Raw genomic sequence first — 6431 nt, forward strand, 5'->3', positions numbered from 1 at the left:
CCCAAGTTCCAGTTTTGGTCTCTTTTGGTCCCCATTTGCTTATCGGCAATGGAAGACGTGCGAAACTCGTCTCAGGCCACTGCAACTCCTTGAATATCACTCCTTGGACTCAAAAGAAGGCTGTCACCCCACCTTCTGCCCTTTTGGCACTTTCTGGCACTTCTGGACCCAAGTTCCAGTTTTGGTCACTTTTGGTCCCCTTTTGCTAACCGGCAAAGGGAGACGTGCGAAACTCGTCTCAGGTCACTGAAACTTCTTGAATATCACTACTAGGACTCAAAGGAAGGCTTTCACACCAGCTTCTTCCCTTGTGGTACTTTCTGGTACTTTTGGACCCAAGTTCCAGTTTTGGTCTCTTTTGGTCCCCTTTTGCTTACCGGCAATGGAAGACGTGCGACACTCGTCTCAGGCCACTAAAACTCCTTTAATATCAATACTAGGAGTCAAAGGAAGGCTTTCACACCAGCTTCTCCCCTTGTGGCACTCTCTGGCGCTCTTGGACCCAAGTTCTAGTTTTGGTCTCTTTTGCTCCCCTTTTGCTTACCGGCAAAGGGAGACGTGCGAAACTCGTCTCAGGCCACTGAAACTCCTTTAATATCAATACTAGGAGTCAAAGGAAGGCTTTCTCACCACCTTCTCCCCTTTTGGCACTTTCTGGCGCTTTTGGACCCAAGTTCCAGTCTTCATCTCTTTTGGTCCCCTTTTCCTTATCGGCAATGGAAGACGTGCGAAACTCATCTCAGGCCACTGAAGTTCCGTCTATATCACTCCTAATACTCAAAGGAAAGCTTCCTCAGCAGCTTCTCCATTTTGGCACTTTCGGGCGCTTTTGGACCCAAGTTGCAGTTTTGGTCTCTTTTGGTCCCCTTTTGCTTACCGGCAATGAAAGACATACGAAACTCGTCTCAGGCCACTAAAACTCCTTGAATATCACTCCTAGGACTCAAAAGCAGGCTTTCACCCCAGCTTCTGCCCTTATGGCACTTTCTGGCAGTTTTGGACCCAAGTTCCAGTTTTGGTCTCTTTTGGTCCCCTTTTGCTTACGGCAAAGGGTGACGTGCGAAACTCATCTCAGGCCACTGAAACTCCTTGAATATCAATACTAGGAGTCAAAGGAAGGCTTTCACACCAGCTTCTCCCCTTGTCGCACTTTCTGGCAATTTTTGACCCAAGTTTCAGTTTTGGTCTCTTTTGGTCCCCTTTTGCTTACCGGCAATGGAAGACGTGCGAAACTCGTCTCAGGCCACTGAAACTCCTTGAATAGCACTCCTAGGACTCGAAGGAAGGCTTTCACCCCACCTTCTGCCCTTTTGGCACTTTTGGACCCAAGTTCCAGTTTTGATCTCTTTTGGTCCCCTTTTGCTTACCGGCGATAGAAGAGATGCAAAACTCGTCTCAGGCCACTGAAACTCCTTCAATATCAGTACTAGGACTGAAAAGAAGGCATTCACACCACCTTCTCCTCTTCTGGCACTTTTGGACCCAAGTTTCAGTTTTGGTGTCTTTTGGTCACCTTTTGCTTTCCGGAAAAGGCAGACGTGCGAAACTCGTCTCAGGTCACTGAAACTCCTTGAATATCAGTACTAGGACAAAAAGGAAGGCTTTCACACCAGCTTCTCCCCTTCTGGCACTTTCTGGTGCTTTTGGACCCAAGTTCCAGTTTTGGTCTCTTTTGGTCCCCTTTTGCTTACGGCAAAGGGTGACGTGCGAAACTCATCTCAGGCCACTGAAACTCCTTGAATATCAATACTAGGAGTCAAAGGAAGGCTTTCACACCAGCTTTTCCCCTTGTCGCACTTTCTGGCAATTTTTGACCCAAGTTTCAGTTTTGGTCTCTTTTGGTCCCCTTTTGCTTACCGGCAATGGAAGACGTGCGAAACTCGTCTCAGGCCACTGAAACTCCTTGAATAGCACTCCTAGGACTCGAAGGAAGGCTTTCACCCCACCTTCTGCCCTTTTGGCACTTTTGGACCCAAGTTCCAGTTTTGATCTCTTTTGGTCCCCTTTTGCTTACCGGCGATAGAAGAGATGCGAAACTCGTCTCAGGCCACTGAAACTCCTTCAATATCAGTACTAGGACTGAAAAGAAGGCATTCACACCACCTTCTCCTCTTCTGGCACTTTTGGACCCAAGTTTCAGTTTTGGTGTCTTTTGGTCACCTTTTGCTTTCCGGAAAAGGCAGACGTGCGAAACTCGTCTCAGGTCACTGAAACTCCTTGAATATCAGTACTAGGACAAAAAGGAAGGCTTTCACACCAGCTTCTCCCCTTCTGGCACTTTCTGGTGCTTTTGGACCCAAGTTCCAGTTTTGGTCTCTTTTGGTCCCCTTTTGCTTACGGCAAAGGGTGACGTGCGAAACTCATCTCAGGCCACTAAAACTCCTTGAATATCAATACTAGGAGTCAAAGAAAGGCTTTCACACCAGCTTCTGCACTTTTGGCACTTTCTGGCACTTTTGGACCCAAGTTCCAGTTTTCGTCTCTTTTGGTCCCCTTTTGCTTACCAGCAATGGAAGAGGTGCGAAACTCGTCTCAGGCCACTGAAACTCCTTGAATATCACTCCTAGGACTCAAAGGAAGACTTTCACCCCACCTTCTGCACTTTTTGCACTTTCTGGCACTTTTGGACCCAAGTTCCAGTTTTGGTCTCTTTTGGTCCCCTTTTACTTACCGGCAATGGAAGACGTGCGAAATTCATCTCAAGCCACTGAAACTCCTTGAAGATCACTCCTAGGACTGAAAGAAAGGCTTTCTCACAACCTCCTCCCTATTTGGAACTTTCTGGCGCTTTTGAACCCAAGGTCCAGTTTTCGTTTCTTTTGGTCCTTTTTTGCTTATCGGCAATGGAAGATGTGCGAAACTCGTCTCAGGCCACTGAAACTCCTTGATTATCAATACTAGGAGTCAAACGAAGGCTTTCACACCAGCTTCTCCCCTTTTGACACTTTCTGGCGCTTTTGGACCTAGGTTCCAGTTTTGTTCTCTTTTGGTCCCCTTTTGCTTACCTGCAAAGGAAGACGTGCGAAACATGTCTCAGGCCACTGAAACTCATTGAATATCAATACTAGGACTAGAAAAAAGGCTTTCACACCAGCTTCTCCCCTTTTGGCACTTTCTGGCGCTTTTGGACCCAAGTTACACTTTTGGTCTCTTTTGGTCCCCTTTTGCTTACCGGCAAAGGAAGACGTTTGAAACTCGTCTCAGGCCACTGAAACTCCTTGAATATCACTCCTAGGACTCAAAGGAAGGCTTTCACCCCACCTTCTGCCCTTTTGGCACTTTCTGGCACTTTTGGACCCAAGTTCCAGTTTTGGTCTCTTTTGGTCCCCTTTTGCTTACCGGCAAAGGGAGACATGCGAAAATCGTCTCAGGCCACTGAAACTCCTTGAATATCAATACTAGGACTCAAAGGAAGGCTTTCACACCAGCTGATGAATCCATATTTTGACTGATATTTTAGCATAATTCTAACACAAATGATAAGAAAAATATATAAAGAAAGCAGAAAAACTTAGAAAAAGAGAAGGAATTGAATTTTGTTTACATATGTAGTTATTTTAGCAATTGTGAAATTTTTGCTTAGGAATTAAGTTTTTAATCTTGTTTTTGTAGGAATAAATTGAGCAAGGATCATATTCATGGAAGTTTGATGACAAGGAAGAGGAAAGAAGCAAGTCTGGACTCCAAAAACTCAAGAATAAGAAATTGCAGACTGGGCGTGATCACTATTGTCAGTGAAAGTGATCACTTCAGAGCTCAAAAAAGAAGTGAAGCCTGGGCGTTACCACTTTTATCATTAAAAGTGGTAGTTCGAGAGAGGCAAAATATCAGGAAAGCTCTGCGTAACCACTATTGTCATCAAAAGTGATCGTTCCAGAGAGTCTTCAACTTGGCGAGCTGCGCGTAGTCACTTTTATCAGAAAAAGTGATAACGCGCAACTACCTTGGCTCTGCGTTGTAACTTTTATAATTAAGAGTGATAGTTCCAGAGAGCTCTCAATATCAGGAAAATGCGCGTGGCCACTATTTCTGGGAAAAGTGTTAACGCGCAACCAAAAACTCTCTGCGTAACTACTATTTCTCATAAAAGTGATGACGTGAAAATCTGGGAAATTCTATAAATACCAGAAACGATCCAAAAAAAAGGGGATTCTGTTCATTTTCAGTTTTGTTAGTTAGTTTCTGGTTAGAGGAAGTGAGAGAGGGGAGTGGGGATTCAAATCTTGGAGCTTCACGAAGAGGAATTGGAGTGGAGCAAGCTTCCATGGCGTTTCTAAGTTTCTTCTTTTCTTCTTCTCTTTCTTTTTCTTCTTCTGCTGCCATGGCTGTGTAATTCGTTCATAGTTAGGGATTGTAGATCTGAAATAAACATGTTGAATTGATTTGGATCTGAATTTCAAGCTTTGGAATAGATTGAGTGATTGATTCTGAACTTCACGTGGAAATTGAATGGAAATTTGATTAACTAAATTCAGAGGAACCTTTGTCAATGGAAATTGAATTTGTTCTTCAGATCTGAACCAATCACCGAGATTTTAGTTTTCTTAGGGATAAGAAACTTTGATCTTGCAATCTTTTGGTTTCTTACACTTAAAGCAACATTGAATTGAATTAGATCTAAGGAATTAGAATGGTTTAATTGAATGTTAGGTTCACTGAGTTAAGGAATTAACCTCTGAATAGTATAATGTGAAACTGATTGTCATTCTTTCCAATTGCTTGTTAATTTAGAACTTTATTGATTAAACATTGGAGTTTTGGTGAAGCAATTCCCTAGCTATGGTTTCTTCTTCTGTTATCACATAATTGTGTGTTCATTATTTTGTTTTCTGCAAGTTCATTTTACTTTTAATTGTTCCAGTTTGCTGTTATTAGATGTTACCACTCTCCTTACAATTTCGAAAAAACTTAAATGGTTATAATTCTATGAAGTGATACTTGAATCTAAATTCCCTGTGGAGACGATATTTCGATCTTAAATTTACTCATTACTTGCTGCAATCCTAGTGCACTTGCTAGTGTAGATTGCGAACAACAAGTTTTTGGCGCCGTTGCCGGGGAATTTTGCATTTCAATATCATTAGTAGTAGAAAAGTAACTAGATTGAGCATTTAATTTGTTGTTTTGCGTTCAAATTGCTTTCTGCATAATTTTACTGCACCTTGTGTGATATTCTGCATAATATTTCTGTCTGCTGCATAGAATTTTTACATCTTGTTATCTGCATAATTTCAGTTTTCATTGTTCTTCATAGTTGTAATTGTCATTCTGCATATTTGTACATGATTTTACAATTCTGCAACTGCTAGATTTAAGTTTCTATATGCTTTTACTGATAGATTTTGCATGAATTCTGTTGTACATTTTTGAGTATCAATTGTAGTCTAATTTTACTTCAACTTGATTTGTATATGCGTGGTAAAAACAAGAATAAATCAATTCTGGTCTTTGATCCTGACATAGACATAACTTTGAGAAGATTGAGAAAAGAGTCTAGAGCAGAAAAAGCCATAGGGAGTGATAGTGAGTTAGAAGCTGTCCATTCTCCAGAATCTCAGAGTAATTCTAGAGTGAAAAGAACATCTACACCCTTGAGACAACCAAATCCAGCAATAGAAATGGCAGAATAGAACAGATTTAGAACATTAGGGGACTATGCTATTCCTAACATGCAAGGTTTTAACTCTTCTATAATTAGGCCAACTATTCAAGCCAACCATTTTGAGATTAAACCTGCCCTACTACATTTAGTCCAACAGGATCAGTTTGCTAGAGGAAATTCTGATGATCCTAACCTGCATATTTCAAATTTTCTGCAGCTATGTGACACCATAAGAATGAATGGAGTTAGTGAATAAGCTATCAGATTAAGACTATTTCCTTTTTCTTTGAGAGATAGAGCAAAATGTTGGTTACAAGCTCAACCACAAGGAAGCATCACAACCTGGACAGAACTTGTGAATAAGTTTTTAACTAAGTACTTCCCTCCATCCAAAGCTGCAAAGTTGAGAGGAGAAATTACATCCTTTGTGCAGCAAGAAAGAGAATCATTGTATGAAGCATGGGAAAGATACAAAGAACTGCTTAGGAGGTGTCCACATCATTGTATTCCAGATTGGATGCAATTGGAGACTCTTTATAATGGGATGAATGCAGTAACAAGAACAATGGTTGATGCTGCTGCTGGAGGTTCATTAAATACAAAGTCCTTGGAAGAAGCTCAAAGGATTATTAACATGATGGCATCTTCAATGTATCAGAATTCAAACTCAAGGAATCAAGGAATAAACTCTGGTCATGAAGCTAAAGTTCTAGAAACTTTTCTTGCACAAAATCAGCTACAAAATCAATTGTTTTCAGAACAATTAGCTGCCTTAACACAACAAATCAACAATCTGCAAACATGGAGTATGCCTACCAGTCAGCTAAGT

General features: G+C 41.5%; 1 non-coding gene across 1 annotated transcript; it reads right to left on the reverse strand.

Moving 5' to 3' along the window:
- Positions 1 to 6002: 6002 nt before the first annotated feature.
- On the reverse strand, positions 6003 to 6109 carry LOC113856890. The gene has a single exon (XR_003503063.1). It is a non-coding gene; the product is annotated as a small nucleolar RNA R71 (small nucleolar RNA).
- Between the last annotated feature and the right edge of the window lie 322 nt (positions 6110 to 6431).

Source organism: Abrus precatorius, unplaced genomic scaffold (genome assembly GCF_003935025.1).
Source record: "Abrus precatorius isolate BTA unplaced genomic scaffold, Abrus_2018 Scaffold12, whole genome shotgun sequence".
NCBI lineage: Eukaryota > Viridiplantae > Streptophyta > Magnoliopsida > Fabales > Fabaceae > Abrus > Abrus precatorius.